Source organism: Ambystoma mexicanum, chromosome 7p, assembly GCF_040938575.1.
Source record: "Ambystoma mexicanum isolate Mex_15411 chromosome 7p, UKY_AmexF1_1, whole genome shotgun sequence".
In the NCBI taxonomy this organism is placed as follows: Eukaryota; Metazoa; Chordata; class Amphibia; order Caudata; family Ambystomatidae; genus Ambystoma; species Ambystoma mexicanum.
This window is the reverse complement of record NC_090939.1, coordinates 263,950,423-263,977,532: the sequence shown is the minus strand read 5'-3', so window position 1 is coordinate 263,977,532 and position 27,110 is coordinate 263,950,423.

The window sequence follows — 27,110 nt, the reverse complement described above, 5'->3', positions numbered from 1 at the left end:
TATATCCATCACAAGATTTGAATGTATCAGATGAGTTGTTGAATAAGTTACTGAATGAGCAGAGACCTGATTCAGGAGCCAATTGAACTGCACCACCTCCTTATGTACCTCCCCCCCGCATCTGCGCCCATTCCAATTGTAACAGCTGCCGCTACATCAGTTGTTCCAACTGCACCGATATTTCCTCCACCACCGAGCGCACATGATTTATTTTTACTTTCTTTGCCGGCTGAGAGAAAGAAGGAATTGCGTGCATGGGCTGAGACATACATGGAGGGGGGTGATGAAACCACAGCCGTGAGTGCAATGGCTGACCATGTGGGGTATTCCTGAGCAAAAGGTTTTGATAGAACAAATGGGAGTATATCTTGCCGAAGTATGGAGTGATTTAACTGGTTCAGCTATTCCACAGGAAGTTCAGGATTTGCATTTTTTGTCTCGCTCAAGGGATACTGCAAATACACGAACATGTAGCGTAATTGTTTGTATATAAGAGAGAACTTCATTGCTTACACAAAGAAGAATTGAATAGGAATAAGCAACACACATCGTACATATAGAAATGATTTTTGCCTCCATTGAAACCCGTAAGTTAAGAAATGCGCATTTGCACAAGGAACATGCTTAGATGGATTTCAGATGCTTCTATTAACCCTATTGAAGTACATAATACATTTAGTCAGTGCACCCGGATATGCAGCGGAAGGTGTTACAAGTGATGGTTGAGTATTTACAAGACAAATGCATGAAAAGAAACTTGTGTTGTCCGGCGGATAATGATGGTGATTTACAAAAGAGCATTTTCACATTAACCTCTTTGTCACTCGAATTGGCCCTATTGCTTAACAAGCGTTCAGAACTCCCTAGTGTACAATTGCCTATAAGAGAGGTTACTCTGACACTAGTCCCGAAAGTAGAGATTCCAGCAGTAGAACAGACACCTGCTTCCACTATTCCAGCACATTATATTTCACAGTGTATTCACGTTCCGTTTTTTCGAGACAGGAAGTGAATACGATTAAGCAGTCTACTCCAGATATTAGGAAAAATCCTAAAGGGTTAGAATAAGTTTTGAATTTTGTCAGTTTTCACCTTAGGGGATATTGACTTATTATTGTTTCCCGTGAACCTACCTGCACATTTGTGGAAACAGATTAGGACCGTAGATGATCAAGCAGGGATGTGTTGAGGATGCCTTGACACAAGCTGATAGGGCTAGGAAAGCAGGCGAGAAACCGCCTCAGGTTATATTGATGTTGCCAAATAATATAGTGATCAAACTGAAAACATTAGTGCCCGAGAAGAGAATTAAATTGGACAAATTGACAGCATGCATGCAAGGAATGACAAAGGGTGCGACTGAGATTTTTAACAGGTTTGAACAAGTGTTTTCGGATTTTAGTGGGAAAGGTTTGAGTACAGAACCAGGAAAGAGACTATTTGTTGACAAATATGTATGAGGATTGTTGCCTGGCATTCAAACTCAGATCATGACGTCGGAAAGTCCATGGCAAGCAAAATCACAATCTGAAGTGCTGCACATGACCCAGTATTATGAGAACAGGGTAAATACGGAGAAGGAGAAAGTAGAAAAGAAAAAAGGTGATTTAAAAACTAGAGTACTTTTGCAGCAAATAGCACGGGGATCGAGGGGCGGGAACACTCCACTAAGGGGTCAGTTTGCGCCACAGATGGGAGTACAAATGGGTCCTCTGCACATGAACCATTGTGCGTATTGTAGACAGGAAGGCCATTGGAGGGCACAATGTCTGTCCCTCCAACAGCGAGCTAATAACCCATACAGCACGATTGGGATGCGATCAAGGGGTCGCCCCGGTAGTGCGGGTTCTGGTAGATACCAATTTGCACAGAATCAGCAGAGCCAACCACAAGATACGTATGTGGGTAGTCAGGGAGGACAGTCACAGAACGCAAGAGGTGGGAATGTCTTTGATAATCCTACTCACGCCTATTTTACTGAAGACTTCACATCTGACGATGTATTGTTTCACTAGGACAGCCCGAAGCAAGTAGGGTCTGGAACCGAAACCTATTCCTGTTCATCAAAAGGGACCCTACGTTGAAATGAAGGTGGAGAATAGGGAGCATATCTTTCTAGTGGATACCGGAGCACAGAAGTGTTCCATTGACCATATGCGGGTTCCAGATATTCCACTGTCAGGGCAGAGCAATGTTTCTGTAGGGTTCTCCGGTATGCCAGGAATTTGTCCGTTCTCTCGGCCGGTACTGATTGCATTGGGACCGTTTACTGATTCATGTCCATTCTTGTTGACAACGAATTACGGCGAAAACTTGTTGGGATTAAATCTGTTGAAGAAATTGAATGCTGCGATTTATTGTTCTCCGGATGGAGTGTATTTGACGATCTCTCTCCAACAAAATTCTGCTCATCAATTGTTGTCTATGCCTTTGCTGGGTGAGTTCAGTAAAGTGCCCGCACATTTATGGGTGGTGAAAGATAATGATGTAGGGATCCGTAACGTTGAGGTTGTACGAATAATTCTGAAAACAGGTATTACTGTGCCACGTATTCCACAGTACAAAATATCAGTAGAGGGTGAGCGTGCGTTGAAGAGTATTGTTTCAGACTTTATACACCGAGGTGTGATTGAAGAGATTTCTGGGAGTGTGTGTAATAGCCCGATTCTACCTGCATATAAAAAAGGGGATAGCGTCTTACCCTACCGTTTTATAATTGATTTGCATGCAATTAACAGGATTGTTGCGCCGCAGTTTCCGATTGTTCCTGATGTTATGACCATTCTGACCATGATTCCGGCTGCAGCCACACATTTTAGTGTTATTGATTTGAAGAATGCTTTCTTTAGCATTCCTGTACACACGGATAGTAGATACCTGTTTGCGTTCACTTTAGGTGGACGCTCCGTCACATTCACACATGTTCCTCAGGGTTATACTGAAAGCCTGAGCATATAAAGTAGGGCATTGAAAGAACAGGTAGACACGCTTGAGCTGCCGTCAACCTGCACGTTGCTTCAGTACATTGACGATCTGCTTATTGCCGCAGATTCTGAGGACGCTTGCAAGGAGGGTACTATTCTACTGCTTATTCATTTAGCTACACACGGACACAAAGCTTTGTTGAAGAAATGTCAGTATTGTCGACAGGAGCTTGCCTATCTTGGCTATCTCCTGTCAAAGGAGAGAAGGCATCTGACACCTGAACGTATACAAAGCATCTCTGACATGTCTGTTCCAAATACAAAGAAGGAAGTCGTAGCTCTGATTGGCATGGCTTCTTACTGTAGACAGTGGATCCCAAATTTTTCACTTTTGATCAAACCTATGTTGGCATTGACAAGGAAGGACGTTCCCTTGCCGTTGCCATGGGACACGGATTGCCAAACCGCTTTGGATCTGCTTAAGGCTGCGTTGTGCCCAGCACCAGTATTGGGCATGCCAAATTATGTAAAAATTTTAGTTTTGTATGTGCATGAGAGAGAGGATTGTGCTTTGGCTGTATTGACACAGGAACATGGGGGAAAGAGCAGAGCATGCAGCTATTTTTCCTCCACGTTAGACCCTGTTGCATGCGCTTTGACGATACGTTTGAGAGCTGCGGCTGCTGCTGCTGCATCAGTAAAACAAAGTGAGGGTATGGTTTTAGGTCACTCTTTAACCGTGATGGTACCTCACTCTGTTGATGTTCTACTAAACAGAACACAGACTCAGCATCTCACTTCGGCTCGATTAACGAGATATGAGTTGATTCTATTTGCACCGCACATCCAAATTAAGAGATGATGTACGTTAAATCCGGCCAAACATTTGCCGTCTCCACAAGAGGGAGACCGCACTAATGACATTCCCCATGATTGCCTCTATGTTACAGAGCAAGAAATAAAAGGCAGAATTGATTTGAGCGATACACCTTTGAAATCTCCAGATGGGAAACTATTTTTTGATGGTTCCTGTTTTAAGCTACCTGATGGTACATCCACTGCCGCCTAGGCAATAACCACATTAGACACTATCGTTGAGAGCAGAAAGATACTGCATAATTCCACCCAGGCTGCAGAGATTGTTGCATTGACCAGAGCATGCAAGATTTTTGAAGGACTTAGTGTAAACATCTATACTGACAGTGAATACGCGTTTGGACGATTATGGGCAGAGAGGGGATTCTTGACATCACATGGCACCAAACTTCAGCATGGCACTCTGATAGTACAATTGCCATCAGCACTAGCGCTTCTTACACGGTTAGCGATAATGAAATGTGCCGCACACCAGAAAGTGATGGACGATGTAGGAGAAGAACAAGTTACTTACCAACTGTAACGCTCTTTCGACTGGATGTTCCTCCCACGTATTCATCTTGTGATAATTCGTTATCGGCAGCTTCGCTGATTCAGAAAAATAATCGGCAGAGGGCGCTGTGCTCGAGGTCGTGGCGTCGACTGCCCCTCGATGGGCTCCGTGCCTTGTCGACGTCACTGATGGTATAAGTAGCTCGAGCCGCGCCGTTGGCTTCAGTTCTGTTTTTTCGAGGAAATACTCGTGGAACATCCAGGCGTATGCTTTGACTGATAGACCCATTGTGAGAGGAAATTGTAAGAAAAGACAAACCGTACTGTGGGGTAGGCTGGGATGGTCGATGAGGAATACGTGGGAGGAACATCCAGTCGAAAGAACGTTACAGTTGGTAAGTAACTTATTCTTCGAATGGATTGTGTCCTCCCACGTATTCCTCATCTTGTGATAGACTCCCATAGCAGTGATCAATTTGGAGGTGGGAGTGCTAGTTTTTATTTTCATGGACAGAGTGAAGTACCGCTCTGGAAATAATCCCTCATTGGAGGAAGAGGCATCTAAGCAGTAATTCTTGATAAAAGTATGCATTGATGCCCATGTTGCAGCCAAGCAAATATCTTTTGCAGGGACTCCCCTCTTCAAAGCCGCAGAAGTAGCCATTCCCCTAGTGGAGTGAGCACGTAGCCCATCCGGTGGGTCTTTTCCTGCTAATCTGTAGCATTCCAATATAGCTAGAATGATCCAGCGGAATATAGTTTGTTTTGTCACGACTAACCCCAATTTATGACCTGTGTAACCCACAAAGAGTTGGTCGTCTTGACGTAATTTTGTCATTCTTGAAATGTAAAAGCTGAGGGCCCTCTTGGGGTCCAGCCTATGTAATCTCTCCTCTTCTTTTCCCAAATGAGGAGGAGGAGGATAGAATGTTGGTAAAACAATTTTCTGCGAGATATGGAAGTCGGAAACTACTTTTGCTAAGAAAGATGGTTTAACTTTCAGAACTACCTTGTTCTTGTAAAATGTGGTGTTTGGAGGTTTACCTGAGAGAGCCTGTAGTTCACTAACCCTGCGGGCTGGAGTTAGTTGGAACATGAAATGGTATTGGTGGATATACATTTGTAAGTCCTTTCAGGAACTGTATCATTAATGGTATTTTAAAGTAAGAAACCTCTTCTGAGGAGCGCTTAAAAATGGACAGCGCAGCAAGATATCATCTGATTGCTCTGATCTGGAGCCCCAGATTGGCTAGATGGAATAGAAAAGAAAGCACCATTGGTGTGCTACATTGAAAAGGGTCCACATCCCTATCTTTGCACCAGTTACTGAACTTATTCCAACGACGCTGGTACAAGGATTTCGTTGCTGGCCTCCTGGCCGAAAGCAAAATCTCCATTACGTCATCCGGAAGATCCCAATCCTTGTATCTCAACCTCTCAGAAACCATGCATGAAGGTTGAGTTTGTTGACCTCTGGATGGAGAACCCGACCGTCCTCTTGCAAGAGAAGATCCTCTCTTTGTGGACGATGTACTAGAGGGCAGATGGACATGTCCAGAAGGTCTGGGTACCACGACCTCCTGGCCCAGTCCGGGGCATTTAGGATCATGGTTTTCCTGAACTTTCTCAACCTCCTGATTACTTGAGGAATAACGGGGACTGGAGGAAACGCGTACAGCAGAGGAAAATCCCAATCCACTACGAACGCGTCTCCTAGAGCTCCTCTCGTGGGAAATTCCCTTGAGCAATACTGATCGCACTTCCGGTTTACCGTGGTTGCGAACAGATCCACTTGAGGGATACCACAAAGGGCTAAGATCTCCAGAAGGACTTCCTGAGCTAACTCCCACTCGTGGTAGAGTGTACTCTGCCTGCTCAGAGCGTCTGCCACCGTGTTCTTCTCTCCGGCTAGGTGAACTGCCGATAGAGAGATTCCCTCTTGTATCGCCCAGAACCAGAGCTGCATTGCCTCTCTACACAGAGGTAGTGATCCTACGCCTCCTCTTTTGTTGAGGTAGTACATGGCCACTGTGTTGTCTGTCATCATCAGAACATTCTTTCTCTGTACGGAGGGCAGGAAGGCCTTCAGCGCTAGTCTGATTGCCCTCGGTTCCGATAGGTTGATGTGTAGTTTGGATTCCGATGGAGACCAACGTCTGCTTATTGTCAGATGGTTGGTGTGAGCTCCCCACCCCGTGACTGAGGCGTCCATCACTACTGTTATCTCCGGCCATGGTAGCCAAAAAGATTTTCCCTTGAGGATGTTGTCGTTGCAAGCCCACCATGATAGATCCTGAGCAACTGCGCTCGGAACTTGCAGAAGATCTGACATATTCCCAGAGAATTGGGACCACTGAGTTTTGAGGGCCCATTGGAGGGATCTCATTCTCAGTCTGGCCTCTGGAACCAGAAAAATGCAGGATGCTATGAGGCCGAGCAACCTCAGAAAATCGAAGGCCGGAAGATGCTGGGCTTTCTGGAATTTTGTTACCATCTGCTGGATGTGGAGAACTCTCACCTCGGGCGGCGAGGCTTTGCCCGAGGTGAAAGGGGCCCCTTGGGGTCCCTCACGTCTATGGAAAGAAGGCAAGTCACCACACACAATAGATACGCCAGACATGAGGTTGTATTCCCAAAGCTAGAGTTTATTGTAAAGCAAATAGTCTCAGTTGGCCAACTCAGCCTCACGCCCCGCAACGTGCATCTCTAGACCTCGAGGGTGAATTACGTACATCAGTTACATATATACAAAATGCATAACATACAATCAGCTGTGACATGCTTAACACCCCCCTTTATTGGGCTTCTTTGAACTCAGTGTGATGATGGACACTTTCGACAAATATGACACCTTCAAATATCTATTCTAGTAACAATATGCAATTTTGCAAGTGCGGAGGCATCTTTAAGTTGTTGAACAGAACACAGTGCTTCTGTTCTTGGAAGCGAGCTACATACGGGGGAAGAGTCACATTCCAGACCTCGCTATCTATGAGGTGCTATTCGTGTTATGGGGGTGCAAAGCGGTTCTGTTGTAAATCCGGTATCCTGTACAGGCTGGTGAGCCCTCACATGAACTAGGACATTGAGGCTGGTTGTTGCTAACGCAGGCCACCCTTGCTGAGAGCCGACAGACCTGTGTATCAGAAAGGGACAGGGCTTAAGATCCCATTTAGGTTTTCACTCATCTGTAACATCCCCCAGGTGGAAATGTAAGCCTGTGGTTGTTCTGGGAAACCAGGTGAAGGACGTAACCAATGGAGATGGAAGGGGGAGGATAGAAAGGAGAATAGGAAGTAGGAAGGTATAGGATATTCGGGTGAGGTCAAGGAAGCAGAAGGAGGTCCAAGAGACCAAGCGTAGGAAGGACGGTGGAGAGGAGCATGTAGGAGAATTACTGAAGGAGTGTGCAAGGAGAGGTATTGGTTGGTGAGACTGTGCACAAAAAGTGTGAGAGTGAGACTGGTAGAGTAGGGAGGTGATGGTACGGTGATTGGAAGAGTGAACAGGGGTCACTGGGGGAGAGGGTTTGGGTGGAGAATGTTGTGGAGAAGGGAGCATTGGTAGATTGGAGAGGGGCCTAGCAGTGTGGAGAGGGTACTATTAATTGTTGGCAGAGGATCGTAGTAGTATTGTTCAGAGATAGATGCTACTAGTAGTGTGGGTAAAAAGAGTAGTAGTGGTGTGGATGTGAAAATATATTTAGTTTAGTATCCTATAAGGAATGCATATTGGCCTAAGCACACTCGCATCACGCTACAGACCTACTGCAACAATAATGGTGCCCACGTTGCCATTTTGTTTTATTCGCCATCTTGGATGCATTGTTCAGTTCAGTTCCTTGCCCATTTTGCCTTTCTCACTCTGAACGCAGTAGAAGACCGCGGCATGAACTTTGTTATTTACGAGACAGGAATGCACATTCTGCTGAGCATGTTGTTTGTCTTACACTGTAGAACCTTGAAGTCCTTGCAGAAGCATAGCTAATCTATAAGTTAGGTGCCCGCCTGTCTCGACCATGTTTCTCCATTGAACCATTAATTGTAATAATGTGCAGCTGCAAGGTGCTCCTCTGGAGAAAATCCTGTTTTTGAAGCTTTAGAGCAGACTGACCTCAGGTTTCAGAGCAACATAGATAAACTGTACAGCAAATGTTACCTTGTACCAGGGAACACGATATGCCCCCACTCACAGCTTTGCCCTGCTCCCAGACAGTAAATTGTCAATAGGAGGACAGGGAAGAATGCACAAACATTGTCTCAGTAATATCACCTACGTGGAAAGATCATGAACCCTATGGACCCTATCACATGAGGGGGCTGGACAAGTGTATCGTATGTTATTCCTGAATGTATATATATATATATGACTCTCTGGCTGATCAGGGCTCTCTCCCGCCACAGTGTCTGTACGCATGCATCTTGGGGCGCTGAGACCCCAGTCGGGACTGTAATAAATACTGTTCTTTCACTTTGTGACTGGCTATTTCCATTTCTTTGTAGTAAGCCTCATTGATTGGTCTTTCAGATGGCGCCCAAACAGGAACCCTCCTGTTGATGTCCCAATCGTGTTGGACGGAGACAAGGCTGTCGGATCGAGATCAGTGAGTAAAAGAGGCCTCTGCACAAGAGATGTGTTTCCTCGCAGACTGCTACGCCTGATCTCCGGCCGATCGCTTTGCCTAGAGGACATTGTGGCGAGGGTTCCGGAATCGAGGCTTGTTCTGTCCGTTTGGAGGAATTGCCAGCCACAACGATTGTTCGTTGGACATGATTGGAAATCAGGTGAGCATGTTTCAGGAAGGAAACAGCCTGGTCATTTGATTTGTAGTAGTATTTACGCGTAAATATTTTGGCCAGGTAAGACTGAGATTTTAGTATGTCTGGTAAATTGTCATCCTGTTTTTCAATGTTTTGTTGCCAGGGAAGACAATCTAATCATTTGAAACATAGTCAACCCGCACCACCCGAGGGGTCAGCTGTCCATGACATGTATGTATTTCATGGCCTAGGCGCAATTGTATTCAATGATATTTGGCATCGACAAACCAGACATGCTCCAGACCTTCAGTGGCCAGTGCTAGGAAGTTTTGAGTTAGCGAGAATATAATATTTGGAATCTGTATTATTGTGCAAGAAAGCTAGACCAGCTGCATTCGACGCTGTTAGAGTTTGGAAGAAGTAAGCGAATAAGCGACTCAAAAGTAGACATATGACAAATGCCGAGAAGGGTTTAGTACATGATCAACACAAACAGAGCGAGGCCATTAGGAGCATGGATAGGGCCTTTCAATTAGATGTGCAGAAAATATATCCATCACACGATTTGAATGTATCAGATGAGTTGTTGAATAAGTTACTGAATGAGCAGAGACCTGATTCAGGAGCCAATTGAACTGCACCACCTCCTTATGTACCTCCCCCCCGCATCTGCGCCCATTCCAATTGTAACAGCTGCCGCTACATCAGTTGTTCCAACTGCACCGATATTTCCTCCACCACCGAGCGCACATGATTTATTTTTACTTTCTTTGCCGGCTGAGAGAAAGAAGGAATTGCGTGCATGGGCTGAGACATACATGGAGGGGGGTGATGAAACCACAGCCGTGAGTGCAATGGCTGACCATGTGGGGTATTCCTGAGCAAAAGGTTTTGATAGAACAAATGGGAGTATATCTTGCCGAAGTATGGAGTGATTTAACTGGTTCAGCTATTCCACAGGAAGTTCAGGATTTGCATTTTTTGTCTCGCTCAAGGGATACTGCAAATACACGAACATGTAGCGTAATTGTTTGTATATAAGAGAGAACTTCATTGCTTACACAAAGAAGAATTGAATAGGAATAAGCAACACACATCGTACATATAGAAATGATTTTTGCCTCCATTGAAACCCGTAAGTTAAGAAATGCGCATTTGCACAAGGAACATGCTTAGATGGATTTCAGATGCTTCTATTAACCCTATTGAAGTACATAATACATTTAGTCAGTGCACCCGGATATGCAGCGGAAGGTGTTACAAGTGATGGTTGAGTATTTACAAGACAAATGCATGAAAAGAAACTTGTGTTGTCCGGCGGATAATGATGGTGATTTACAAAAGAGCATTTTCACATTAACCTCTTTGTCACTCGAATTGGCCCTATTGCTTAACAAGCGTTCAGAACTCCCTAGTGTACAATTGCCTATAAGAGAGGTTACTCTGACACTAGTCCCGAAAGTAGAGATTCCAGCAGTAGAACAGACACCTGCTTCCACTATTCCAGCACATTATATTTCACAGTGTATTCACGTTCCGTTTTTTCGAGACAGGAAGTGAATACGATTAAGCAGTCTACTCCAGATATTAGGAAAAATCCTAAAGGGTTAGAATAAGTTTTGAATTTTGTCAGTTTTCACCTTAGGGGATATTGACTTATTATTGTTTCCCGTGAACCTACCTGCACATTTGTGGAAACAGATTAGGACCGTAGATGATCAAGCAGGGATGTGTTGAGGATGCCTTGACACAAGCTGATAGGGCTAGGAAAGCAGGCGAGAAACCGCCTCAGGTTATATTGATGTTGCCAAATAATATAGTGATCAAACTGAAAACATTAGTGCCCGAGAAGAGAATTAAATTGGACAAATTGACAGCATGCATGCAAGGAATGACAAAGGGTGCGACTGAGATTTTTAACAGGTTTGAACAAGTGTTTTCGGATTTTAGTGGGAAAGGTTTGAGTACAGAACCAGGAAAGAGACTATTTGTTGACAAATATGTATGAGGATTGTTGCCTGGCATTCAAACTCAGATCATGACGTCGGAAAGTCCATGGCAAGCAAAATCACAATCTGAAGTGCTGCACATGACCCAGTATTATGAGAACAGGGTAAATACGGAGAAGGAGAAAGTAGAAAAGAAAAAAGGTGATTTAAAAACTAGAGTACTTTTGCAGCAAATAGCACGGGGATCGAGGGGCGGGAACACTCCACTAAGGGGTCAGTTTGCGCCACAGATGGGAGTACAAATGGGTCCTCTGCACATGAACCATTGTGCGTATTGTAGACAGGAAGGCCATTGGAGGGCACAATGTCTGTCCCTCCAACAGCGAGCTAATAACCCATACAGCACGATTGGGATGCGATCAAGGGGTCGCCCCGGTAGTGCGGGTTCTGGTAGATACCAATTTGCACAGAATCAGCAGAGCCAACCACAAGATACGTATGTGGGTAGTCAGGGAGGACAGTCACAGAACGCAAGAGGTGGGAATGTCTTTGATAATCCTACTCACGCCTATTTTACTGAAGACTTCACATCTGACGATGTATTGTTTCACTAGGACAGCCCGAAGCAAGTAGGGTCTGGAACCGAAACCTATTCCTGTTCATCAAAAGGGACCCTACGTTGAAATGAAGGTGGAGAATAGGGAGCATATCTTTCTAGTGGATACCGGAGCACAGAAGTGTTCCATTGACCATATGCGGGTTCCAGATATTCCACTGTCAGGGCAGAGCAATGTTTCTGTAGGGTTCTCCGGTATGCCAGGAATTTGTCCGTTCTCTCGGCCGGTACTGATTGCATTGGGACCGTTTACTGATTCATGTCCATTCTTGTTGACAACGAATTACGGCGAAAACTTGTTGGGATTAAATCTGTTGAAGAAATTGAATGCTGCGATTTATTGTTCTCCGGATGGAGTGTATTTGACGATCTCTCTCCAACAAAATTCTGCTCATCAATTGTTGTCTATGCCTTTGCTGGGTGAGTTCAGTAAAGTGCCCGCACATTTATGGGTGGTGAAAGATAATGATGTAGGGATCCGTAACGTTGAGGTTGTACGAATAATTCTGAAAACAGGTATTACTGTGCCACGTATTCCACAGTACAAAATATCAGTAGAGGGTGAGCGTGCGTTGAAGAGTATTGTTTCAGACTTTATACACCGAGGTGTGATTGAAGAGATTTCTGGGAGTGTGTGTAATAGCCCGATTCTACCTGCATATAAAAAAGGGGATAGCGTCTTACCCTACCGTTTTATAATTGATTTGCATGCAATTAACAGGATTGTTGCGCCGCAGTTTCCGATTGTTCCTGATGTTATGACCATTCTGACCATGATTCCGGCTGCAGCCACACATTTTAGTGTTATTGATTTGAAGAATGCTTTCTTTAGCATTCCTGTACACACGGATAGTAGATACCTGTTTGCGTTCACTTTAGGTGGACGCTCCGTCACATTCACACATGTTCCTCAGGGTTATACTGAAAGCCTGAGCATATAAAGTAGGGCATTGAAAGAACAGGTAGACACGCTTGAGCTGCCGTCAACCTGCACGTTGCTTCAGTACATTGACGATCTGCTTATTGCCGCAGATTCTGAGGACGCTTGCAAGGAGGGTACTATTCTACTGCTTATTCATTTAGCTACACACGGACACAAAGCTTTGTTGAAGAAATGTCAGTATTGTCGACAGGAGCTTGCCTATCTTGGCTATCTCCTGTCAAAGGAGAGAAGGCGTCTGACACCTGAACGTATACAAAGCATCTCTGACATGTCTGTTCCAAATACAAAGAAGGAAGTCGTAGCTCTGATTGGCATGGCTTCTTACTGTAGACAGTGGATCCCAAATTTTTCACTTTTGATCAAACCTATGTTGGCATTGACAAGGAAGGACGTTCCCTTGCCGTTGCCGTGGGACACGGATTGCCAAACCGCTTTGGATCTGCTTAAGGCTGCGTTGTGCCCAGCACCAGTATTGGGCATGCCAAATTATGTAAAAATTTTAGTTTTGTATGTGCATGAGAGAGAGGATTGTGCTTTGGCTGTATTGACACAGGAACATGGGGGAAAGAGCAGAGCATGCAGCTATTTTTCCTCCACGTTAGACCCTGTTGCATGCGCTTTGACGATACGTTTGAGAGCTGCGGCTGCTGCTGCTGCATCAGTAAAACAAAGTGAGGGTATGGTTTTAGGTCACTCTTTAACCGTGATGGTACCTCACTCTGTTGATGTTCTACTAAACAGAACACAGACTCAGCATCTCACTTCGGCTCGATTAACGAGATATGAGTTGATTCTATTTGCACCGCACATCCAAATTAAGAGATGATGTACGTTAAATCCGGCCAAACATTTGCCGTCTCCACAAGAGGGAGACCGCACTAATGACATTCCCCATGATTGCCTCTATGTTACAGAGCAAGAAATAAAAGGCAGAATTGATTTGAGCGATACACCTTTGAAATCTCCAGATGGGAAACTATTTTTTGATGGTTCCTGTTTTAAGCTACCTGATGGTACATCCACTGCCGCCTAGGCAATAACCACATTAGACACTATCGTTGAGAGCAGAAAGATACTGCATAATTCCACCCAGGCTGCAGAGATTGTTGCATTGACCAGAGCATGCAAGATTTTTGAAGGACTTAGTGTAAACATCTATACTGACAGTGAATACGCGTTTGGACGATTATGGGCAGAGAGGGGATTCTTGACATCACATGGCACCAAACTTCAGCATGGCACTCTGATAGTACAATTGCCATCAGCACTAGCGCTTCTTACACGGTTAGCGATAATGAAATGTGCCGCACACCAGAAAGTGATGGACGATGTAGGAGAAGAACAAGTTACTTACCAACTGTAACGCTCTTTCGACTGGATGTTCCTCCCACGTATTCATCTTGTGATAATTCGTTATCGGCAGCTTCGCTGATTCAGAAAAATAATCGGCAGAGGGCGCTGTGCTCGAGGTCGTGGCGTCGACTGCCCCTCGATGGGCTCCGTGCCTTGTCGACGTCACTGATGGTATAAGTAGCTCGAGCCGCGCCGTTGGCTTCAGTTCTGTTTTTTCGAGGAAATACTCGTGGAACATCCAGGCGTATGCTTTGACTGATAGACCCATTGTGAGAGGAAATTGTAAGAAAAGACAAACCGTACTGTGGGGTAGGCTGGGATGGTCGATGAGGAATACGTGGGAGGAACATCCAGTCGAAAGAACGTTACAGTTGGTAAGTAACTTATTCTTCGAATGGATTGTGTCCTCCCACGTATTCCTCATCTTGTGATAGACTCCCATAGCAGTGATCAATTTGGAGGTGGGAGTGCTAGTTTTTATTTTCATGGACAGAGTGAAGTACCGCTCTGGAAATAATCCCTCATTGGAGGAAGAGGCATCTAAGCAGTAATTCTTGATAAAAGTATGCATTGATGCCCATGTTGCAGCCAAGCAAATATCTTTTGCAGGGACTCCCCTCTTCAAAGCCGCAGAAGTAGCCATTCCCCTAGTGGAGTGAGCACGTAGCCCATCCGGTGGGTCTTTTCCTGCTAATCTGTAGCATTCCAATATAGCTAGAATGATCCAGCGGGATATAGTTTGTTTTGTCACGACTAACCCCAATTTATGACCTGTGTAACCCACAAAGAGTTGGTCGTCTTGACGTAATTTTGTCATTCTTGAAATGTAAAAGCTGAGGGCCCTCTTGGGGTCCAGCCTATGTAATCTCTCCTCTTCTTTTCCCAAATGAGGAGGAGGAGGATAGAATGTTGGTAAAACAATTTTCTGCGAGATATGGAAGTCGGAAACTACTTTTGCTAAGAAAGATGGTTTAACTTTCAGAACTACCTTGTTCTTGTAAAATGTGGTGTTTGGAGGTTTACCTGAGAGAGCCTGTAGTTCACTAACCCTGCGGGCTGGAGTTAGTTGGAACATGAAATGGTATTGGTGGATATACATTTGTAAGTCCTTTCAGGAACTGTATCATTAATGGTATTTTAAAGTAAGAAACCTCTTCTGAGGAGCGCTTAAAAATGGACAGCGCAGCAAGATATCATCTGATTGCTCTGATCTGGAGCCCCAGATTGGCTAGATGGAATAGAAAAGAAAGCACCATTGGTGTGCTACATTGAAAAGGGTCCACATCCCTATCTTTGCACCAGTTACTGAACTTATTCCAACGACGCTGGTACAAGGATTTCGTTGCTGGCCTCCTGGCCGAAAGCAAAATCTCCATTACGTCATCCGGAAGATCCCAATCCTTGTATCTCAACCTCTCAGAAACCATGCATGAAGGTTGAGTTTGTTGACCTCTGGATGGAGAACCCGACCGTCCTCTTGCAAGAGAAGATCCTCTCTTTGTGGACGATGTACTAGAGGGCAGATGGACATGTCCAGAAGGTCCGGGTACCACGACCTCCTGGCCCAGTCCGGGGCATTTAGGATCATGGTTTTCCTGAACTTTCTCAACCTCCTGATTACTTGAGGAATAACGGGGACTGGAGGAAACGCGTACAGCAGAGGAAAATCCCAATCCACTACGAACGCGTCTCCTAGAGCTCCTCTCGTGGGAAATTCCCTTGAGCAATACTGATCGCACTTCCGGTTTACCGTGGTTGCGAACAGATCCACTTGAGGGATACCACAAAGGGCTAAGATCTCCAGAAGGACTTCCTGAGCTAACTCCCACTCGTGGTAGAGTGTACTCTGCCTGCTCAGAGCGTCTGCCACCGTGTTCTTCTCTCCGGCTAGGTGAACTGCCGATAGAGAGATTCCCTCTTGTATCGCCCAGAACCAGAGCTGCATTGCCTCTCTACACAGAGGTAGTGATCCTACGCCTCCTCTTTTGTTGAGGTAGTACATGGCCACTGTGTTGTCTGTCATCATCAGGACATTCTTTCTCTGTACGGAGGGCAGGAAGGCCTTCAGCGCTAGTCTGATTGCCCTCGGTTCCGATAGGTTGATGTGTAGTTTGGATTCCGATGGAGACCAACGTCTGCTTATTGTCAGATGGTTGGTGTGAGCTCCCCACCCCGTGACTGAGGCGTCCATCACTACTGTTATCTCCGGCCATGGTAGCCAAAAAGATTTTCCCTTGAGGATGTTGTCGTTGCAAGCCCACCATGATAGATCCTGAGCAACTGCGCTCGGAACTTGCAGAAGATCTGACATATTCCCAGAGAATTGGGACCACTGAGTTTTGAGGGCCCATTGGAGGGATCTCATTCTCAGTCTGGCCTCTGGAACCAGAAAAATGCAGGATGCTATGAGGCCGAGCAACCTCAGAAAATCGAAGGCCGGAAGATGCTGGGCTTTCTGGAATTTTGTTACCATCTGCTGGATGTGGAGAACTCTCACCTCGGGCGGCGAGGCTTTGCCCGAGGTGAAAGGGGCCCCTTGGGGTCCCTCACGTCTATGGAAAGAAGGCAAGTCACCACACACAATAGATACGCCAGACATGAGGTTGTATTCCCAAAGCTAGAGTTTATTGTAAAGCAAATAGTCTCAGTTGGCCAACTCAGCCTCACGCCCCGCAACGTGCATCTCTAGACCTCGAGGGTGAATTACGTACATCAGTTACATATATACAAAATGCATAACATACAATCAGCTGTGACATGCTTAACACCCCCCTTTATTGGGCTTCTTTGAACTCAGTGTGATGATGGACACTTTCGACAAATATGACACCTTCAAATATCTATTCTAGTAACAATATGCAATTTTGCAAGTGCGGAGGCATCTTTAAGTTGTTGAACAGAACACAGTGCTTCTGTTCTTGGAAGCGAGCTACATACGGGGGAAGAGTCACATTCCAGACCTCGCTATCTATGAGGTGCTATTCGTGTCCTGGGACACGCTCTACAGGGCTCGGTAAAGGGGGGCCGTAAGAAGAGCATAATTCAAGCCCTTAGCTGCTTTATTCTAACATATTCTACCATATAACGAGACTGGCTGGCAGCTGTGAAATGATTAAATGCCCTGCGGCTCAGCTTCAAGGCTACATTCGGGAGGGAGCCGGGCATTCTTTCCCGGTACTGCCTACGTTGTGTTTCAACTAACTCTTATTAGCCTCGCGGCCCTGTGGCCTTGTCCTTTCACGTTCAGACAACAATATTAACAGTCGAGCAGTGTAAGCAGAAAATGTGCTGCGAAGCAATTTGAACAGAAAGCAATGAGCAATTGTTAGAAAACAAAATGGCGATCCTTGTTACATCAAAATGGCCGTTCATTGGTAAACTCGGAAACCTGTATTTCTATTGTTTCGTGCATGAGACGGTTGGCCCACGGCCACCAAAATACGTTTGCCGTCAATCATGAGAGGTGTCCATTTTTCTAGACTGACAAACCCTCCTTTGGCCGTATGCCAAACGTCTCATTCATTTATTGTATCCTCCTCTGATGACGAGAAGTCTGAAGCACTTATGTCTGAGTTTTTCATGCTACTATAAGCATCATCATCTCCATTAATATCTATAGCCATTAATTCTTTCACTGTTTTCATTTCATCTGTGTCTCTGTCATCCCGACCATAAGTTTGTTTTCTTTTTGTTATCATATGCATACATCCCTTCGTACATCCCTCAGTTACCTCAGTGCAAACTAACGGTAGGCAGTGTATGCAACAACAGCACGTTATGAATATTCCAAACACCACTACTAATATCGAGATCAACTTCCACCCCCAAGAACGCAGTATTCCCCAAAACCAGGACTCTATTCCCCATCCACCTTCTCCAGTAGGGAGTTCGGAGCTTAGGACATGCATTTTCTTTATTGCTTCAAAAATCGTAGGGGAATAGTCATCCACAAATACACAGCACGCTGATCCCACAATCTTGCAAATTCCCCCACGATCAACCAGGATCACATCGAGAGCCATTTTATTTGGCAGCGTCATTAACTTGATTCCTTTTTCTTCCAACGTCATGTTAAATAGTATATCTGTCGTTGTGTTTATGGTATCTTTTAGTATTCTGGACAGTTGCCTTATATTATAGGAGTTCACTATCTGGGACAAGAATGGAATGAATGATTTTGCTACGTCAGTCGCTATCAAAACACCTTTGCTACTCCTTTTGGTTCTAGATCTGGATAGTCTGGCCATGTCTGCTGTTTCTAAGAGGAACACTCCTGGGAACAGTAGACCTAGGTAACATGTACCTCCCCAGTTTCTGGGCAACCAAGGATATGCTTTCTCTCCACATATAAAATAGACTGGATCTCCCACATATACTGGTTCTATTTCCCCTTTTAATACCACTGTATTCATGCATCCAATAAATGTTCCTACTGAATATGAGCCTTTCTTTTTCAGACAAAAAGGGACGGTTCTCGGGTTATAATTCACTGTGTAAGAAGGGGGAACTGCATCTTTGTTCCCGTCCTTTCTTACACGAAACGTCATTACAGATGTTTTAACTGGTGGGACAATCTATCTTGTCGTGTTATTTTTCACGTACTTTTAGCCGTTGGCTCTGGGCTCATCACTCGCGCTTTATGGAATATGGAACAACCCACAGGCCTCATAATTATTTCCTCAAACTCATTCATGTTTGTTCTGTCTAATTGACAAGTACCACTCTTATTCCATTTCCCATAGAACATTGCACTTAAAGATGCACTACATGCAGAACTTAATGGTAATGACTGTACATACCAACCTATTCCTTTCCCAGCATGCTGCGGTAAATGGGCACATACTCAGCAATTTGTTTTCTTTAGAATTGCATGTGTCATATTCATAATCAGTAACAGCGTATTGTTCCCATCCCCTTCCCTGTGTCTTTCTTCCATTGGGGACAAGGTATAAGTAATCACCTGAACCAGGCTTTCAGTAGTGGATATATTAACTATTGGAAGAAACATTCCCAATGGGTGTATAGATTCCACATACCATAATACTAAGGCTGTCGTTATTGGTGCTACCACACTCATGAAGCACATGATTATTGTCAATGCCAGCATACAATTTTTTTACCATGCGTTTTCCTTAGGTTTACACTCTTTATAATTAACTCATTCTCAGCAGCGGTGCAGGAGGCTGAAACCGGTCCCGACATGTTTCTCATCGTCCTTCTTCTTCCTTATTAAAGTTCGTTGTGGATATCTCTCTTCGTTGCATTTGTTCTGATGTCAATAAGTTCAACGGAATTGTCACAGTTCAGTCTGCCAGTCCATTATAGCCTGGATTTGCTTATTTGTTGTTAGGCAAGATCACTTGTCCTTTCTCATACTGCTCAGAGGACTTTTGTTCAGTTATCTATTGCCTTAGTACCATGTGCGCCTAGCTTGTCCGCTCTGGTCCCGGACACATGTACTTTTTATGATCGCACTGAGGAGCCGCGAGTCTTGAATTGTCCGATTTGCACAATTCTCACGCTTCTCTCCTCTACACCTCTAGTTCCTTCTCCGTCCATGAGCGGAACCAGAGGTTAACATAAGCACCAAAGAACTGTGGATCACTTTGTCTTTCGAGGCGGTAAATCATATAGCCTCACTCCTGGTATTGTGTGATCCGTGAACAGTGCTGGTGCACTTCCCGATCCAGGCTCAAAGTCAGCCTGTGGCGCTACTGCAGGTGCTGGTGTGCGCCATGCCAGTGATGCAGATTCGGTCTTTGGCCTGCTGGCAAGTGCTGGTGGGCGCCAAAGGGGTACACGTTTAGTGTCTGCCGGTATTTGCAATGCAGATTTTGTGTCAGCCAACAGTAATGTAGATTCTGCTGGGCAACGTTGGGGCACTCTTTGCCTTTCCCCCTTTTTGGCAATCTTTTCAGGCTTCGTTTCGAGTTTCACTTCTCGCTCGGGCACATTTGGTGGCAGCTTACTGGCAACAGTTTATTTCGTTTCTGGGACCGCTATCTCTTTCCAGTCGTCTGGGTCAGGCAAGTCTTTCAGCGAAGTTGGGATCTTTTTGGCATGGGTGGCATGGATCCACGACTTCGGTCCATCCACCCGTATCGCCGTCTGCGTTGCCAAGAGTACTTGATAGGGGCCGCGCCACCTGGGTGCGAACGATGATTTTCTTTCAAAATGTTTAAGCAGCACCCAGTCGCCTGGCTCCAGCGCGTGCCCCGGACCGGTGTATCTCACTGGTAGAGCCTCCTGCACCTGCTGATGAATCAAACGCAATTTCTGCATTAAAAGGCCACAATGATTACTAAGCACAGGATGTTCTACCTCGCTAAGTACTTTTGGCTGAGGTGCGCACCAAACATTTGCCGGCCTCCCCATTACGATTTGGTAAGGGGAGAGCCCAGTTCTAGCCTGGACAGACGTACGCATGCATAATAGCGCTATTGGTAATGCATCCACCCAACTCAACTTGCTTCCTGCACATATCTTGCTTATTTTTGACTTGAGGATCCCGTTGTGCCTCTCCACAAGACCGGCCGAACTCGGATGTCTTGAATTATGAAATCTCTTATTAATCTGGAGACCTGCACATATCTGTAATATCACTGCGCCCACAAAGTTTGGACCGTTGTCTGACCATAGGACACGGGGCAAGCCAAAACGGGAAAAATATTCTTTAAGCATTATATTTGCCGTACTCATCGCTGTGCAGTCTTTTAAGGGATATGCCTCCGCCCACTTGCTGAATGAACAGATCACCACTAAGACATATTTCAAGATTTGGCATCTCTCCATCTCTATGAAATCAAAATGCATTACCTCAAAAGGCATAGAGGGTGGGCCAAAACTGCCTATTGGAGTCACTGTTCCCTTACCTACATTGTGTTGTAAACACGTGATACAGTTCCGCACCAACCTCTCTGCATTCTTTTTTATGTTTACATTCTGCCATACTGTAGATAGGTGCTGTATTATTTTTTTCGCACAGATGTGAGTAGGGCTGTGAGCCATTGTGACCATTGCAGTCACATAAGAATTTGGCAACATCCAGTTTCTAGTTCCCTTGTCCACCCAACAACCCTCCAGATCTAATTCAGCAGAGCCCTCTGCCCACCCTTGTATTTCATCGGCCGTGGCTTCGGCCTGCATTTCTTTGAGAGTGGCAATTCCATCTTCTATCATACAGGGTACTTCCTCAGTCTGGACTGTCATCATCTTAGTATTTAAATCAGTGCAGTTTGTGATGCAATTCTGTCTGCAAACGCGTTTCCCTCTCCTTCTTTGCATGTTACCTTTTTATGTGCCTCGCATTTCACTATTGCTAGGCGCTTTGGAAACGTGAGTGCAGACAGCAATCGTACAATCAAAGGGCCATGTTGAATTCTGGCGTCATGTGATGTCAAGAAACCTCTCTCAGCCCAGAGTCGAGCAAAGTTATGAACCACCCCAAAAGCATACTGACTATCAGTATATATATTCACATTCAAATTTTCAGAAATCTCGCAGGCTCTGGTCAATGCTATTATTTCTGCGGCTTGTGGCGAGTTGTAGGGGATTCTTTTGCTTTGTATAACGCTCTCTAGGTTAGTGATAGCGTAGACAGCAGTTGTCGTGCCATCAGGTAATTTGAAACAAGAGCCGTCACAAAATAACTCTCCATCTGGCTCTTTCTGTGGGGTGTCACTTAAATCAACTCTCCCCTTTGTTTCTTCCTCAGTGACCATTAAGCAATCATGGGGGGGGGTGATTCGTTGTCACCAATTTCTTTTATGGGCAGTGGCATTAATTCTGGCTTCTGCCTGCCTCCAGTTAAACATCAGGGATTTTTCTTTTCCCTACGTTGACCAAGGATTGGCCACTACTTCACTGATGTGCAAAGACTTCAACACAAAACATCAGAACTTGGCTTGCCTAAACTAAACTGCATGAAGCCAGACTGTGCACTTTCTAAATAATGCCACATTTTGTGATGTGTTTTTTAGCTCTTCTGTTTGTTTGTTTTTTTTCCTTCCCCTGACCTCAATGTCATGTACATAATGGCGCCCACAGAACACAATGCACTTTACTTTTTGTGAGCATTTTATGGTTGGGTGAATTGAAATACATTCTGATGCCACACATACTGATTGCATTAGAGAATATTGTAGCTCTGTCAGTAGATTACAGTAGCAATATCAATGTATAGATTTATGCTGAAAAAAGTTACGTTTTATGTACTAGGAACAAACTCTCTTCTGCAGACAGGTTCATGCATAAGAGATATCCTTCTAACTAAAATACAAATGTTGGTCATAGTTCTAAATACAGAATCTCTGTTTTTCTTCCAAATGGACAATCCTAGTGTTTAACATTGTCTACTATCTCGTTGCTTTATACACCATGGTAAATGTAGCATAATGAGTTTGCTTTGCCTAAAGATGTGTATATGATTTTCTTTTAGACCACATGTAAATAAACACATGTTCCCTGATTAAAAAGGGCGCATAAAGAATGATTTAATCTGCTTTGCTATTTACAGATAAATGCGAGTTCATGTTTAAGTTCTTGCAGGTTTGGAATAGGGTGATCACTTCTAAACACCACTACAGTTCCCTCTAAATACAACATTCTACATTTTAAGAATGGTTTAACTTTGAACGGCGGTAACCACCCCCCTTGTTATACATTAATTCTGCAGGAATCAAAGCGCTACACCTCATAATTTGGATATGGGCGCGAACAAGATAATCTGATATCTTGTCAATCTAGCAGAGGTGAGGGGTTGCGTCTGTGTCCTATTTAATAGAACGTCTATGGCATGTGGCACCATCAGAATTAAAGTATGCCCCAATACCATTCCTTCCGTTTGTTTCACCGACGCAGCAGCCGCCGCGACAGATCGCAAACATCGTGGTAGTGCGCGCGCTACAGGGTCCAGCGCGGAAGAGAAATAGCCGCACGGCCTATTTCTTCCACCTTGTTCCTGTGTCAAAACCGCCAATGCACATCCTTCACTTTCACACACAAACACTCTAAAAACCTTTTCATAATTTGGTGTGCCCAAAACTGGAGCAGAACATAATGCAGTTTTCAATTGATCAAACGCTCTCTGACATTCCTCATCCCACTGTAAAGGCATAACCACATCCTTTCTAGTCAAATTCACCATCGGTTTCACAATTAACGCAAAATTACCGATCCATTGTCGGCAATACGAAGCCATGCCTATTATGGCTCTGACTCCTTTCTGCGTCTTTGGAATAGGCATACAAGAAATACTTTCTATGCGTTCTGGCGTTAGCCTTCTCCCCTCTTTCGAAAGTAGGTAGCCCAAATAAGCTACCTCCTTTCGATTATATTGAAACTTCTTCAAACTAGCTTTATGGCCATGTGCCGCTAGGTGCGACAGTAGTAATACAGTGCTTTCTTTACAAATCTCCTCTGTGTCAGCAGCTAACAACAGATCATCTATGTATTGCAAGAGTACGCAACCCACTGGTAATTCTAGCATGTCTAGTTGCTCTTTCAATGCTCTACTGTAAATACTTGGACTTTCCGTGTATCCTTGCGGAATCTGCGTAAATGTAAATGATCGTCCTCCTAATGTGAATGCAAACAAAAATCTGCTGTCCTTGTCCACCGGAATGCTAAAGAACACATTTTTTAGATCAACTACACTAAAGTATTCTGCTGAGACAGGTATCATTGTCAATATTGTAGTGACATCTGGGACTAAAGGAAATTGTGGATCTACTACTTTGTTTAGCGCGCGCAAATCAATTATGAAACGGTATGGTACTTCATTGCCTCCTTTTTTATAAACTGGAAGAATGGGGCTGTTGCATGTACTGCCTGTAATTTCTTCAATCACCCCTAATTTCACCAAATCTGTAACAATACTCTTCAATCCTTTCTCACCTTCAGCCGAAATTCTGTATTGGGGAATTCGCGGTAGTGTAACACCCTCTTTCAAAATGATCTTTACTGGCTCTATTTTCAAGCATCCTACATTGTTGTCATGCATTGCCCATATACAGGTTGGCACTTTACTTAGCTCTCCTGGTAAAGTTTCAGACATGAATTCTGACACAGGGGCATTCTGTGGCCATATCGTCAGGAACACTCCGTCTGCCGTGCAATGTATAACTGCACCTAACTTTTTCAACAAATTTAATCCCAACAGGTTCTCCCCACAATTTTCTGTTAAAAGGAAAGGACAATGTTCAGAGAATGGTCCTATGGTAACTGGGACTGGTTGGGACACTGGGTTTATGACTGGTGTACCTGCGAACCCTACGGAAACATTCTTTTGCCCTGAGAATGGTATATCCGGAACCAAGTGATGGTCTATTGGACACTTTTGTGCTCCTGTATCTACAAGGAAGCGGTTCTCCTCATTCCCGACTCTCCTTTCTATGTAGGGTCCTCTCTGATTCATGGGAATAGACACTGGTTCCGACCCCTCCCCTGGGCTGTCGTATTGGGGAAATAACATCCGACGTGTAATCACTACTATTACTGTAATACGTATTTGGCTGTGTATCGAAAACGTTCCCACTCTTCCCTCTATTTCCCCCACTCTGGTTTCCATACTGTTGGTTTTGCTGACCCCGACTCTGGTTAGGAGCACTTTGGTTTTGGGCTTGGTTTTGATTACATCCATTATTGTGGTGCTGCTGCATACTATTCCTATTTGGTCGCTCCTTGGTGCCCGCTGTGCTGCCTTCTCTGTCCAGACCCATTTCTATTCTGCAGAAGTGGACATTGCGCTCGCCAGTGTCCTTCCTCCTTACAGTACGCACACTGATTTGGTCCCAATGGCCCCCCATCGATATTATAATTACTCCTTCCTTGTGCATTCCCTCTCCCTCTATTATGTCCTGCTACTTGCTGCAGTAACACTCGTATCTTCAGTATGCATGCTTTCAAGTCTTCCCCCACCTGTTTTAACAACAATAATTCGTCCACCATCGCCTCCTGCCCCGGTGATGGTAAATGCTGCCGTCAATTATGTGACCCTTGCATTCCCTTCCTATCTCTCCCGATATCCTTACCCCTGTACCCAGGTGCAGTAAATATTTCAGCATAATCATCATCTAATTCATTTTTAAGTTCAAAAAGTCCATATACATGTTCTCTCACTTCTTCATCTCTCTCTCTAGAGCGTGCTAATGCATTCAAATCTAACAATCACTGCAGTGGTAATTTCCCAATTAACTGTTTACATCTCTCCACCAAATATTCACCCATACATTCCAACACTACCTGTCTTTCGTTGCTTCTTCGGAAGTCATACATCAAAGCCAATGCTGTCGTCCCATCATTCCCGTCTATATACATTTCTGCCTGTTGCTGTAATTCCACCTTGCTTTCTTTGCTGATCGCACTGCGAGTTACCCTCGTGCATCTACTTTGTTCAGTCCCGCCTCTCGCCCCGTGGTTTCAATTTCAACCCCGGGAGGGATGGACAATACCGAGTCTGTATCTAAGGCGGGAGGTGTGGATGGGACAACAGGAGCGGGGAGTGTCTGCTGTGGGCCTGGTTGGCTAATAGGAAGTGTTACGTGCGCGGTCTGTGGCTGTGGGAGGGCTTGAGCTACGGGAGGGAGAGTTTGAGCTTCGGGCGCGGTTTGGGCAATAGTTACTGACGTGTTTGGCCTCGCTTCTGATCTTGTGCCTTGTTTTGTATGGATCAATATGTTTTCTATCAATTCATCTGCTATGTGCAATTCTTGTTGTGGGTATATTTTTTCTATATTCAACTGGTCATGTCTACCTGACCTCCTTAGACTCTCAGTCCACTCCTCCTCCTCTTTTTATTCCGCTACTTCACCTTTCGATTTATGCCTGCGCGCATGCTTCGCTCTACTTCTAAGTTGGAGCATTGCTTCCCTTCTCCAGTCCTTAACAATATCAAATGCTGCAGGACGCGCTTTCTTTCTTATCAACACCCTTTCCAGGTTATCTATTATCGCAATCTCAAAACTACCATTAAGCGGCCACTGATGGTCTTGTTGCTTTCTGGTTTGCCTATGCCAAGTCTCACAGAATTTTATTGCTCCCACTCCATACTTCACATACATCTCATACGCTGGCGTTCCCCCAGGTGGTACAATTTGGCCATCTTCCAAACATTGTCTACCACAGCGGAAAAACCCTGCTAGGGTGGACAATACCCCAGGCATGTTTCAACCTTCCCCCTGGTTAATCAACCTTACCTAGGGCGTTTGATTTTGCAATTTCAACTCTCAACCAATATCAGGATTACTTTGAATCGGGAAATGACTCACCTGATAAATCGATTTGTCCTTCAGGACACAAGTCGTCTGTATACTGACACAACCAATGGCGATGTGTCTGCGTTTCTTGGCTTCCGCCTCGTTTCGGGACCCTCGCCTCCTTGTTCTCTAGCCGGGTACGTCGATGAGGGATCAGATATGTGCAGATCTGCAAAGGAATCTCTCACACCCGAACACCTCTTGATCCCGACTCGATCGTCCCGTCCTCGCCGTTCTCCGCCTTTACTCAATAACAACGTATACGATGGAACAAGTGGCGGAGGGTGCCTATTCGGGCGCCATCTTGAAAGGGGCCCCTAGGGGTCCCTCATGTCTATGGAAACAAGGCAAGTCACCACACACAATAGATACGCCAGACACAAGGTTGTATTCCCAAAGCTAGGGTTTATTGCAAAGCAAATAGTCTCAGTTGGCCAACTCGGTCTCATGCCCCGCGACGTGTATCTCTAGACCTCGAGGGACGCAAGAGAGTGAATTACGTACATCAGTTACATATATACAAAATGCATATCATACAATCAGCTGTGACATGTTTAACACGCCCCTTTATTGGGTTTCTTTGAACTCGGTGTGATGATGGACACTTTCGACAAATATGACGCCTTCAAATATCTATTCTAGTAACAATATGTAATTTTGCAAGTGCGGAGGCATCTTTTAGTTGTTGAACAGAACACAGTGCTTCTGTTCTTGGAAGCGAGCTACATACGGGGGGAAGAGTCACATTCCAGACCTTGCTATCTATGAGGTGCTATTCGTGTCCTGGGAGCCGACACGCTCTACAGGGCTCGGTAAAGGGGGGCCATAGGAAGAGCATAATTCAAGCCTTTAGATGCTTTATTCTAACATATTCTACCATATAACGAGACTGGCTGGCAGCTGTGAAATGATTAAATGCCCTGCGGCTCTGCTTCAAGGCTAC